Source organism: Fringilla coelebs, assembly GCF_963513975.1.
Source record: "Fringilla coelebs genome assembly, chromosome: 8".
Taxonomy (NCBI): domain Eukaryota; kingdom Metazoa; phylum Chordata; class Aves; order Passeriformes; family Fringillidae; genus Fringilla; species Fringilla coelebs.
This window is the reverse complement of record NC_140066.1, coordinates 33,810,420-33,824,303: the sequence shown is the minus strand read 5'-3', so window position 1 is coordinate 33,824,303 and position 13,884 is coordinate 33,810,420. Positions and strand designations below refer to the sequence as shown.

At 44.4% G+C, this 13,884-nt stretch overlaps 1 protein-coding gene across 5 annotated transcripts in view; it reads right to left on the bottom strand.

Moving 5' to 3' along the window:
• The window catches only part of ZRANB1 (zinc finger RANBP2-type containing 1), a 45,057-nt gene extending 37,701 nt beyond the window's left edge, over positions 1-7,356 (bottom strand). The window contains exon 1 of one of the 5 annotated variants that reach the window (XM_084210079.1): positions 7,079-7,356. The gene's annotated coding sequence lies outside the window, so the exon portion shown is untranslated. Of the gene's footprint in view, positions 1-5,899; positions 6,113-6,225; positions 6,249-6,678; positions 6,701-6,782; positions 6,805-7,078 lie in introns of those variants that run through there. The other 4 variants (XM_084210083.1, XM_084210080.1, XM_084210081.1 and 1 more) reach the window with 4 other exon arrangements.
• Positions 7,357-13,884: the final 6,528 nt, after the last annotated feature.

Below are 13,884 nucleotides of genomic sequence, written 5' to 3'. Positions count from 1 at the left end.
TTCTAAGATTTTCTTCAGTTTTGACAGTCCAGATCACCAAAAATACTCCTTACTGCAGATTTTTAGGTATGACCTGCCTCACTACCTAAAACTTTTATAAGTGGGGAATGAGTTAAAATCCAGGAGATATCAGCTCTCACAAAGAAACACAGTGAAAGAAACACAGTTCTCTTAATCAAAAAAAAGCAAGAAAGTAAGAATAACTTCTGAACACATTCAGAAGTCTGTTCATTGAGTGAATTCAGATGGGTTTCATTTACATAAAATTAATAAAAAATTGTTTTCATTCTGCTTTATGGATTAGTATCTCATTTCAAAGCATCTTAAATCTACTTTATTAGGTATTTATGGGATTCAGAAAAATTACGCTGATTTTGCTTCAGCTTTCTTTTCAATATTCTATTCACACTTCCAACCCAACTGCTGACTTTTCATAAGCAAAAAAATTTATATGCAGCTTTAATGCAAGAGCATGTCCAATTTTGCTAATGCTCCATGCACTAAGAATGAAAACATCTGGGAGGTTTCTGATCTTTGGAGACATCTGAAATACAAGACTGACAATGAACTTTAGGTCTACAACTTAATGTAAACGGATGTGTCTGCAAAAGCTGGAAACTCATTACAGAATTAACAGATATTTGAGAATAGTAAATATTTTCCCTTTCTGCTGTCTTTATTTTTATTTTAATGTTTATCTCTTGAAGCATTTCTGCGCTCTTAGCCACTACAGTTAACCCTCTTGTGTAATTTGCATGGTGCAAGTTTGCATTTTATTAATTACTCATCTCAAATGGGTCAAACTCCATCTAGCTCTATTACACTTATGACTAAAAGCTAGGAAAATCTTAACTGATGAAAACAACCTATAAAAACCCAGTAGCAGCAGCTTGCAGTTCAGTTCTCTTTTTTTGTCAGGGCTATTCTTTTGTTTTAAGCTCAATTAAAAGTGAATGACTGTCCAGATGAGATGTTACACATTAGGATGGACTAAATACGACTGCTTAGAAACCAACACCATTTGGGCAAACAAGGGTAAGCAGTTTAACAGTTACATAATGCACAGCATCTCCCACACAATACTAATCAAAACCCAAGCAAAATTACTTAAAATAATGAGCTATGATAGAAGATTTGCATAAATACAGCCAGCAGCATTTAATGAATTTGACCATGAACAGCAACAGATGAATACTGACTTAAGATCTACAGTAACAAACATACACAATAAAACAAAAGAACTGTTAAAACTTCTTTTTTAAAAGACATTAGCCTTGGACAAAGTACAGAAGTTGAACAAGATGTTTCTTTATAAAAAGTGAGGTCAAATACAAAAACAGTTTATCTGTGTTTAGACTGTGCCTCAAACTCCAGACCCATTTTTGTTTAGCTCTCAGCCATCCTCACACACAAGGAGGAAAACCAGATGTCACGCTCTGACTGAAAACACACTGTGGAGTCAGACATCAAAACCCTGAAACACTTAAACCTGTCCAACGGGAGGAACATTATACCAAGACTTGTACATTTTCTTGTAATTATCCCCTGGACCTCCTCAATACTGGCTGACCATAAATTAGAGCAGGGCTACACAGGCAGTCACCACTGGGAGGAGGAAAACCACCTGCCTCCAAAGGAAACGTTGAAACACACGCTCAGCACCCACTATGGGGCAGTTTGCTCCGAATTAATGACAAGCCAGATTCAGACACAGCCAAGGACTGTCTTTGGTAAAAGCATTTGCAATTGGAATACACTTCAGGCAAGTCCCAGCTCAAGTGAGCCAAACAAACTACACTCATTTTATCCAGTTCTTCCTAAGATGCTGGCAAGGCAGCAAAGTATCAAAAAGAGGGAAAAAGAAAAAATAGTAGCAAAAATGCTATTATCACAGCACACCAAGTCCACTAGTGTGGATGCTGCTGCTTAACACAGCGCAAAGAACTAGTGCCAAATACCACAGGGAAAACAAATCCAAACTCCTTCTAAAGACACTGACACCAGGTTTTTTGGGGGTTTTTTAATTGCATTTTTTTAAACCATATCATTAGTAATCTGTATTTTGGTCATAATGCATATCTCTGAGTTAATCACTGCAGGGTACTCTGCACTCCTGGAAAGTTTCAGAGTAACAGCTCTAAAACAGTAATAACAGGTTCTGGAGTGGGAGTAAGTTTCTACTAAAGGCAACACTGAACAACCTTCTTTAAAATAAGCTTTTTAAAAGCCATGAGGTGACATTTCTTTATATCCCTGCACAGCTAAATAATAATGGGGAGGTCAAAAATAAAAAAGCAACTACTACAGCAGCCCATCTGAGCCCTTCAGGAAGATGAAAATGAGCTTCTCAGCAGGCACCCAGTAAGGGGAAGCCTTTGCAGGTAAAACCTGAACCCACTGGCCCATCTGTCAGATGGTGTCAATGACAAGCAAAGTCCAGGACAGAACACTCCTGACTTACCAGGCACTGAGAACCAGTAAAACCAAAAGTAGATCATCAACACTTCTCGAACCCAAGACCTGTAGACCGAGGCTGTTCCAGGGGAGTACTGAAATAACAGCAAGGAATAAACATGCCAGCTGTCTCTACAGATCCCTGCTTAGATACTGGGAAGATGATTGGAAACTCAAGGAATACTTTCAAGCCCATTAGCCACAAGTCAAGCTCTGACAGTGCACTTATGGTCCCAACAACCACAAAAAAAGAATCTCTCATAAACCAACAATCATCAAACAAACTTCCTATTTATTGCTAGAATTATACACATTTATGAGATTTATGACAGATGCTTTTCTTTCCAGATAATCAACAGACTGTACCAAGAACCACAGTTTTTAACTGAGTGGACCTCTAAAAGTGTGTGCAAATTCAAAGTCACAAAAAGATTACTGATCAAAATAGTTCTAATACACTGAAAAAGAAAACCAACCTACACACACAAAAAAAAAAAACAAACCCAAACAAAAAAATAGCACTCAAGTTGTTTTTTCCTTCCAGAGTCACAGAAATCATGGTTCTAACAGTTTTCTTTAGCTCAGGAACCCCAACTCCTGAATATGTAGAAGCTACCAAGAAAACAAACATATCTTACCGAAGCATCTTAATGGCCACAAACTCCCCAGTAACCCCATCTTTCTCTGTTTTAGTAAAAACAGCTTCTCAGGACCAGATGCTAAATCAAACTGAAGTCAAAGAACCAGATGGAGGATTTTGAAACCTTAACATTTGATTACAGAAGTAAAGGCAAACATAACCCAAATAAAACAGCACTGTGCCTTGGCTTGTGGCACAGCAGGAGGGAGGGCATAAGAGAAGACTGCAACCTCCTTGCTCACCAGTCACAGTTCCAGACAAGTCCTACTTACACAGCCCTATTTCCACATGCCAAAGCAAACACAAGTCCATCCTTCCAGCCCCACATTCCCTGGACAGCAGGTTACATGTCTATTTTCACTTTGTACCTTACTCTCAGCACTTCAGGTATTTTCAACTCAGTTCTGAACTTTAAGATCGTAAATCCTGTGTCATCTCCAGCATTTTTCTTAGTAGTAAAGAGTCCTTAATTTAAAATTTGCAAGCCATTCTTACAAAAAAAAAAATAATCCAACTTAGTAGACCATCATAAAAACAAACAAACAAAAAATAACAACAACAACAACCCACGCAGTAGTATCCTTGTCTTAAGAACAAGCAGAACAGATTACATCAAGACAAACCCAAATAACCAAAGGGAAAAATGCCAACTTCATTATATCTCCTGTACAGCAGAAAATGCAAAAGGGCTGCAAATGTGGCTGCTTCCTAGGCAAGATGCTCTGCACATACCAGTCACCACCAATGTTCCCACTGCATTACCTGCCCATGTTCCTTGTAAAAAAATCTACTATTCCATCTGCTTTCTTGAACCAGGGACTCCATATCAGCCCCTCTTGAAGACAGTTCCCTCCTCAAACCTCACTGCCCTCATTCCCTGCTCCATCCCCTCCACACCTCACCTCTCCCTGGTCTACACCAAAGTGAGTTTCTGCATCAATGGGACAACAGCAGAGGAAAAAAAAGTTGTTTTGAAAAATGCCAGGTGGACAAAGCTCCAGTTTGAGTACAGAGCTCCTGAACACCTGCCTATGCCACAAAAGAAGGAAACACAAAATCATAAATACTATTCTAGACTAACACACTCTTAATATGACAGTTGTTCTTTCAAAGCATGTTAACTGGTAGACCCCAAAGTGGTAATTATTAATCTTGCACGTCAAGAAAGCTCAAAAAAACTACACAGAACAGCTGGGCTGCAGCCACCAATGATGTAAAAATGAGCACAGTCACAATCCTGTGCAAGCTGAAGCAATGACAGCTACACAAGAAATGCTATGAAAAGTACCAGCAAAGTGTCTGGATCCCAAATGTATGAAATCTTAATTTGAAGACAAAAATTTTAAGGTGTAATAAATTCCATTCAACTGACATGACAAAGTTACAATTATCCATGTTACTAAACTGATTTTACCAAGCTACACCATCTGACAAGGGAAATGGCAAACTCTTCAGCAGCTGTGTTGAAAAAAATTATCTTTTCAACTTTGCCTTGTTTCCCTCCTCATACATAATACTATTTAAAAAAAATAAAAAATTAAGAACTCTGTTACAGCTAAGCCAGCCATTTTCAGCTGCCAAACTAAAGTTTAGTTCCATTTTAGTACCAGGAGACTGTGGATCATAATTCATCTAGTTAAACTGAGGATTACTTGTTGACATCAATTTTGAACAGCCCAAAATAACCCAGTCTTCAAATTTTGGGGGGAGGAAAGGGCATGAGATTATTAAGAGAACTGGCAGTAGCAGTTTAAATGCTTTGCTGTGATTAGCAGAGAGCACATCACGACAAGGAATGTATTGATCTGAAGTTGTGCTAGAACTGATATGGCAAAGAGAAGCTGGAAAGAGAAACATTAACACCCAAGTTAATACCACATGAAGGAGCCAGTAAATCTCACTTTAAAGAGCCTGAGAGAACATTTGATTATTTGATTGACTGTATTAAAAATAACCTCCCATTCAATCAGTAAAGTATTTCCTACTTACACTTCTGACTTATTTACAGATCCTTCTTGCAAAGGGCAGCAAAGACGGGTGGGAATTCCTATCCCCGAGGAATTTACAGGTCAAACACCATACAATGAGAAAGGCCACACACAAAGCTAAAAATGTCCCCTTGACCCATTCTGAGCTGGAATTAGTCCCCAATTAAAGTCACGCTCCTGTGATGAACCCCGTTGATGCTTTTGTGCCACTCAGCATTCCAATTACATTAATATTTGTAATTATACTTCTGAGAGAATGCTAATAGGCACAGCTCCTCAGGAACAGCCTCATTGGTGTCACCCCTACCTGCCTGCCCTTGCTTAAGCAGCAGAAGGAAAGTAAAGGTAGTAATTTCTTTTTCCTTCAAGAGAACTACACCACATAATTAGAGTGTCACAAATCCCACGAAATACAACGCATCCAAAGGCTTTATTCCTTTGAATGCCGTGACAGCCGTAAACCAGAGGTGATCCTTCACACATGACATGCCAGCCTCCACACGCTGAAACACCAACTCAGCCTGGCCTTCAGAAAGAGGCCAGCAAAAGATTCCAGAACACCTCCTGCTGCTCACCTGTCTCCCCTCCTCTGAGTAACTACTGAAAAAAGGGGGGGGGGGAAATAAATAAGCCTCACAAATCTCTTCTGTGAGACCGATAAGTAGATGGAAAAACAAAACTGATTACAACAAATCTCTCCTGAACTACTGTTAAAAGGTTCTGCTCACAACAGAGTGAGCTCTAAGAAGAGAAAGAGAGAGTAACTACACACCTTTCAATTTTTGCCCCAACAAACGCATGAAAGCACTAAACTCACATGCCAGCTCCACCACTTGTCACACCGCAGGCAGCTGGTGAGCAGAGACTGTTCAAGCACAGCACAAAGCCCGTCAAACAACGTTTGTTTACTACATCAACCCCCAAGAATTCCAGAAAAAGTTGTCATTATTGCCGTGGCTGAAAGTCACCGTGGCAGCAGAAAGTTCTCAGCAGCCGGGCTGTGCCAGCCGTGCAGGACACTCGGATCCATCTTCTCCATCATTTCTCCCACCCGCCGCTCCCGAGGGAGCGGTGACTGCTGTGGGGACAGGCTGATCCTGTCACTCCCAAGGAAGGACTCACAGACACATCCGAAGGACTCACAGACACATCCATGACCTCCGCAGACAAGTTTATCTTATCCTGCCAGGAAGCTGCTGCAGTCTGGGACCGTGAAGGCAGACAGGGAGGCGCTGGCAGCGTGGATTACCAAGGTCTGCCTCGCTCCTTAATCCAACTTTCCTAATTTCTGTTTGGACTTCGGTTCCCAAAGACGAGCTCGATTTTGAAATACTTCTCACACTGTACTTTACTTCTGATAAAGCATCGACAATAGGTGACCACGGGATGAATCACGGAGGGGTTTGGGCTGGAAGGAACCTTAAAGATCATCTTGTTCCAAGCCCCTGCCACGGGCAGGGACACCTTCCACTATCCCAGGTTGCTCCAAGCCCTGTCCAACCTGGCCTTGGACACTTCCAAGGATGGGACAGGCAATATCATGGAAGTTCTGCTACCCAAAATCCACAGACACAACCCATCACTCCCATCACCTACTCCACCACCGCGTGCAGATCCACACAGGCACATCCGACCACGAACAAAATCAAAGCAGGAGGGTGGGAAGAAGTGGGAGGGAGGCACCACAGGCATGATCTCACCAGGCACACTAAGGCACCACAGCCCGGGGTCCGGAGCTGCAGCCACGGGAGAAAAAATCCGAGTTTCCTGCCTTTGTACGGAGGCTGTGCCAGCCTGCCTGCCCTCAGCAAGCCGTTCCACGCGGGACACCGATCGCAGCGGGATCCGGGGCCGCGCCAGAGGCGCCTCCTCACAGCCCCCCCCGACCCCGCAGCGGGTCCCCGGTCGGCTCCGGCTCAGCTCGCCCCCGTTCCCCCCGCGCCCCCTCGTCCTGCAGCGCTGCCCGAGGAGGGCAGTGAGAGCACAGAGGCTTTACCTCTCCGCCGGGATCCGTCCCTCAGTCCCTCAGGAACACGCTCGGAGCACTGGGAGCCGCCTGCGCCCCGCGCCGCCCCCCCCCCCCTCCCGCGCTCCCCCCCCCGCTCACGACATGGTCTCTCCCGAGGCGCCGCGGCTGCCGCGACCGCGGGCGCTCCCACTCGGCGCGGCGGGGGGGGGGGGAGGCTCTGCCCGCACTCCTCTAATGGCGGCGGCCGGAGCGGCCCAAAGCAAAATAAACCCCCGCACGGCCGAGCAGCACGTCAGCGCGGCCTGCCGCTCTGCGCGCCGCCCATTGGCTGGGCCTGCTCCTGCCTTCCGCCAATCGGCGGGCGGCTCTTTGCGCAGAGCGGTGATGTCATCGGTGCCGCGGGGTGCCGCGCGCAGGGCGAGCGCCAGGGGGCGCCTCCCGTGGCGGCCCCTCAGGGCGGGACCCTCAGGGCCGCCCCGGGCTGTTCCGAGCTGTTCCCGGCTATTCCGGGCTGCCCCTGCCCGGCCCTGCCCGCTCCCCTTCCCCTTGCACCGCCCCCAGGCCCCTCAGCACCCCGCCGCGTTCCCCGAGCCAAACATGCGCCCGGGTTGCCGGAGGTAACGCGCAGAGCGTTGTGGAGTGGAGACGAGAGCATCCTCCCCGTGGCTCCACACACACGGTGTATATGGATATCGGAGGTTCCTGTGGGAGTAATCCCTCAAAAAACCTCCTTGTGATGGCACATGGCCAGACGGCAGCCGTGGGGAACGCCGGTTTGTGGATCGCAGAGTCACTGAGGTTGGAAAGGGCCTCTCAGAACATCCAGTCTGAGCTGTGCCCAGTCCAGTCCATCTTGTCCCCAGCCCAGAGCCCTGAGTGCCACATCCAGCCCTTCCTCGGACACCTCCAGGGATGGGCACTCCAAACCTCCCTGGGCAGCCCCTTCCAATGTCAAATCACCCTTTCTGTGAAGAAATTCCTTGTAATGGCCAACCTGAACCTCCTCTGGCTGCAGCTTAAGGCTCTGTTTCTTATCAGCATTTGGAAAATATTTTGCTATGGAACAACTGAAGGAATTAATGGGAATCCAGAATCCACCAGGTGCCATGGTCAGGTTGAAATGGTGGTGTTGGGTCATAGGTCTGACTCGGTCTCAGAGGTTTTTTTCAATCTAAATTGATTCTGTGAAATAAAATTTAAACATTTCCTCCACGTGTTGATTCCAGCCATTCCTGACTCGAGACAGTGAATGTGTGGGATTGCAGTTCAGGGTGTCACCCTGCCCAGAAGGACTCGTCCAAACAGCAGCCCCCCAGTGCAAAGCCCATTTATCTTCTGAGAAGAAAAGACCAGCAACAACAGCTCTGCCAGCCCTTGGGTTCAGTCCTTGTGCTGGCTGTGCAATATTTTTTTTTTTTGCTTTCCACTCAAAAATTGCGAGACTGCATCTTCCTTAACCTGCCCTTGTAGGCTCACGGACTGAAAATGTGTATTTCTCCACATCCTTGCTTTTCCCTCATGGGTTTTACATCATTTGATACATTATTTCCCCCCCCACCACTGCAGTTACTACTTTTTATTTCAGGCTTTCTCAGATGTTTTACCACTTTCTTATTTCCATGGTTGCATTCCCCATTCCCAGACTCTGTTAGACAATGCCTCGGGCTTGGTGTTGCATTGGGAAACTCATCCTGGACCAGCTGGATCCATCCCTTCTCCCTCAGTCAGCACAAAAGAAAAGCACCTGAGATGTTCCAGCAGAGCAGTGCTAGAGGAAATCCCTTTGTCCAGCAAGCAAACAACCTTGGGACTCCAGGACTGGAGTCAGGACAAGTAAAATGTAATTACTTATGGAGACTGAAATAGAAATTTGTCTTCATTTGCAATTAAATTAGTTCCCTGTAAACATCGAGAACTGTTGCAGGGGGAGGGTAATGTGATTTCTCTCTCCCAGACTAATTATTTACTAAATTCTCTTTCTGACTCCACTGAACAAGTTGGTGCATTTCTCAAAACTGTAGAAAAAAGGGGGACAACTTCTTTTTTTTTTTAATAAGACTTTGATAAGTCGTGTAAAATAAATATTCCTTGTCTTAAGGAATTTTACCATCTCTGTGCTTAGAAATCATCCAGAAAATTAAAATGTATTCCTTGCTCTTGGCATCTAGGCAAGATGATGGAAGAGCTGTTGGGGTAAATTCTAAATGCTGCCCCAAATGTGCAACAATGGAAATTTCCAGAAATAATTGTTATAGATTAGGCTGCATAAAAAGATATGAACATACAATCATATGAACATAGAATCACAGAGGTGCTTGGGTTTGAAAAAAGTTATGACCAATTGAAAAAAAAAATTCCAAAGAATTCTATGATTCTAAGAGATTTTAATCTCTGCACAGTTGGTCTGCAGAACAGAAGCATTCTGAGTAGTGAAAGGAGTCCCTGGATAGTATTTGAAGGAGAACATGTGGTCAAATTGAATTTGAAAATATTTACCAGAGCAAAAGCAAATCCTGGGCTGCATCTCCCAATTACCTGACATTTTTGATGTTGGTGACTTTATTGTCAGGCCATGTCTTTGGCTTTAGCTCAAAAAGCTGCTGGTGTCTCCTTCCAGGTTTACCTTGCAGGAGTTTGCCATTTGTTCTAGACTTAAACAATAAAATACAAGAGGAATGACCTTTCAGCAGTTTAGAACATTGATATTTACACATATAATTTATCCAAGAAGAGCTTTCAGACTTCTAATTTGGAGACACATCAAAATCTACATGACTTGATAGTCCAGTCCTCAATAGATTTGGTATTTCATCATCTTTTCTTTTTTTAAATGTCAGGAAGACAATTCTATTTTTGTTAGAGGTAGCAGAAGTTGTAAGCAAGTACTAATTTCCTATCTCCCACCCAAAATTTTCATTTTCTTTCACCAGTTTAAGAAGAAATTTTAACTCCCTCGGAAGGAATTTGGAACAGTCATACTCATTTGACAGCTGAAGCTGTTATTTTGGGAACCTTCCTTTGCAGAGCTGGGTTTGCTCAGGCCTTGCAGCTCGTGTGCCTTCACACAGAGTTGTACAACTGCCCCTTGTGCCTCACACTAAACCCACAGCAGAACCATGAGATAAAAATATCATTTGCACATATATGTGTTCCAGCTTTCTCTTTTTCCCACTTCTCAAACATCATAAATCCCTGTTCTTGTAACTCCCCACCTTCCTTAGCCATCCTAACTCCAATCTCCTTTCTTCCTGTTCCTGCAGAACCAGAGCTGATAGTAAATCTCCTTGTCAGAGCTCCCAGATTGGGTAAAACCCAAGCAATGTGCACAAATGCTGTGATTTTGCAGGATTATCCAGCTCAGAGCCCCCTTGGTTCCCATCCTTGCCAGCCTGGAGCTGCCCCAGCAGCCTGGAACCCTTTGTGCCTGCGAGGTGTGAGCCTTGCAGGCAGCCAGCGAGGCAGATGGCTGGGAAGTTCCCTTCCTTTCCTACAAAGAATTTATAAATTTAGGATTTTTTTGGCGCAACCCTGAGTTGCAATTTGCCGCTGTCTCCCGTGAAACCCTTTGAGAGTTTTGCCTTACAAGATGCCCTGATTTTTTTCAGTCCTGATGCTGGCTGTTAGTAAAAGGCCTTTCCCTCAACCCTCCCTGACGTTTCTGTTCTGATTCACCCTGTTTATACCCAAGCAAATGAAACCCAAAGCTAAAATTAGAAAGCAAGCATTGAAACATTCCACAGGAGCACATTTGTTGCGTGTAGTAGCTGGGAAGCCTCAGCGACACCAAATTGTGCTTCAGGTAAGCAAGAAAAAAAAAAAGACAAAAACCTAATTATTTTCTGCTGGCATGGAGTGTTTTTGTGCTGCTGCAGAATTACCTCAGCTTGAGTGCAAAGATTACATCTAGTTAGTGATGTCTAAGTGCAGATCTTGCTCTTATGTAATTCTCTTTGCCCTGGTAACTCTTTGCTCTCAGGCAGGGTGCTGGCTCCCATCAGGAGATTCATCCTCAGCTTATCCAGGAGCAGGGATGTACGTGTTCACCAGATGGTTATTTCTCACTAGCTGAACTTTGGATATGCAGAGCTCCCTACTCAACCAGCTCCTCAGATGCTGCTCTTGCTGTTGCTTTATCCTGTGTTTTCAGGAGCAAGGAGGACTAGAGACACTTAGATAAAGGGCGAGGAATAGAAAAGCACAAAAATCCAAAGGAAGCACAGGTTTTGGATTGAGAACAGGATGTTTTAAATGGTTCACTGATTTGTTACCAGTTTTTTATCCTCTGAGTCAGCCTGAGCCTTTACATCCAGTAAATCCCATCCTTGGGCTGCTTTTCTCAATTTCATTTGAATCATAAAAGTATTCAACTATAGCTAGATCACTATCCCTGCTATCCAGACAAGGCTGAAGTCAGAGGAGGCTCAATCACAGAACCATAGAATGTGTGGGTTGGAAGAGATATGAAAGAACCTCCATGGAGCCAGCCAGAGACCCTTCATAGCTCTCCAAGAAGTCACAGCGTGTGGGGGTGATTGTTTTGGGGACAAAACAGCCAGGAAAAATAGAGAATAAATAAATTTAGCTTGGAAATACTGGGCAGAAATGTCTCTAAGGTCTGCACCCTGAAATATATTTCAGTAGCAAAAAGAAAAGGTTCAAAGTGGCGAGCACTTGCATTGAAAGCTTCCACGTCCTCATATTTTCTTGTTTCCTCTCTAGTTCCACATGGAGCAGATGGAGGGGGTGAAGGAATAAATCCATTGGGATGGGGCTGTCCAGCTGAAGGGTTTGAACACTGTGATGGGAGAACCTTAGAAGCTTTCCTCAGCTGGGCAGACCTTGTATAGGTGAAGGAGTCTGTGGCCAACAGCGAGGCAGCTCACACGGAGAACAGCGGGAAGCTGGGAGCGATGGTGGCCGTGCTCCAGCCCTCAGTGAGGATCTGGAGGCTCCAGGAGGCTGCAGGAGCTGCCCAGCCCAGATGGTGAGCACAGCGTGGCTGCTGCTGCTCCCAGCACCATCAGCAGGGCTGTCACAGCACAGGAATGCAGGGGGAGGACAGACAGGAGGAAAAGAGGGACTGAGGAAAATGTGAGACAGGGTGGTAAAGAAAAATAGAACAGGAAAATGCAAAGAGCTCTTTGGGTGTGCTCTGAAAGTCATCAGGGACTGCAGTGACAAGTCACAGCACAACTCTGAAAGGATGCAGCAGCCTGAGTCCCTTCAGGGGCATGTAAGACATTTGTGAGGACTCGAGACAAAAATCCATTTTAAAAATGGACTGAAATCCCCAAACTTACTGCTGCACAGAAATGTCAGGCCTAAAGAGCCTGGATGGCTCTGCACGATGCCCACTGACACATTTAACTACCACCAACCCCAGACCCCTCCAAAATGCTTCTGGCAGCAGAAAATGAAGTGTGAGGTCATCATAACACTGACTCCTCCAACATGGCCAGCTGGGGCTGGAGGAGATGAAAATACCACATTATGCTGCCACAGGTTTTGATACTGGGTTGGGCAACCCCCTCCTCTGACTCCTGGCTTTTGTGAGCCCTCTGATGGCATCACCCCTCCCCAAACATTGCATAAAAGCCAGAGATGCTAAACCCAGTGGCAGTGGAGCTGAGAGGCAGAATCTCAGACATTTTTCTGCTTTAGGAGAGGCCAGCCCTTCTCCTGTGCAGCAAGGCAGCCTTATCAGGTGGCTTTAATATGGCCCAAAGCTGAGCCAAAGCTGTTAGAGGCTGGCAAAAGTGGAAATGGGATTTATTACAAATAAGGCTGTCCAGGAGCACACGAGGCAGCAGAGAAGGGACGTTCTGTGTCTGGTTTGCAGAACACAGTGCATCATGCCCAGCATAATCAGCACCAGCTAATCAGATTATTTGATGAGCCAGGGGGAGCAAAATCTATCTTTGAGTTGACGTAATCCACCAATAGACTGCTTAAGGATTCTGGATATTTTCATTCTGTGTCTCAGAAGCCTTTCTTTTACCTATTTGTTGAGACTTATCCTTTTTATGAGCAAATCTAGGATTAAACACAGACAGCTCAAATTGAAACCAGAACACAAACCAGGTAAGAGTGAGATTCCAACAGAGCAGTGCCAATCACCACACTACTGGCTCAGCAGGATGGTGAAAGAATATCAGGGATACTTTAGAGCCATTAGTGGAGACCTTGGATGGTAACTGAGGAAGATAAAGAATACACAAGTCTGGAATTAAAATGGAGAAAAGACATTTTTTTCTGGAACATCATGAAATGTTGGATGAGATTTTTATTGTAATTCAGGCCTAGCCTGATCCATAAATTCTTATCACATTAATATGATTAAATATATTTTAGAGGTGTGTGCTGTACCTTCTCTTAGCCTTCTTCATCACTAATAGGCAGTTTCAACAACTGCATGAAAAGTAGCTTTCCATCTTATTGCTAATTTTATCTTGCAGAAAACTGTCTAGCAGGGTACTTCATAATGCTTTGCCTTATTTACAGATACAATGAGGGGAACAGAAAAATAAATCATTTTCAAAACAGATTACTTTTCTGGAAGGACAGTTCTTTGATTGCTTTTATTCCTAAATGTAAAAGAAATTAATTTAGCAATTATAGCTTGAGCAACTATTGTTTACTTGTATCAGGCCTCACAAAAGCTGCTGTGCCTGCCTTTCTTGTATGTTGTATTAAAAGAATGGGTAGAAACAGAATAAAATAATTGCAACAGAACATTGCCTGGCATCCCTGTCTCCCTCCCACTGCACAAAGAGATGCTGGAGCAAAGCTGAGACATTTATTGAGCAGCAGGAGGTCATTAGCTTGTTGTCAGT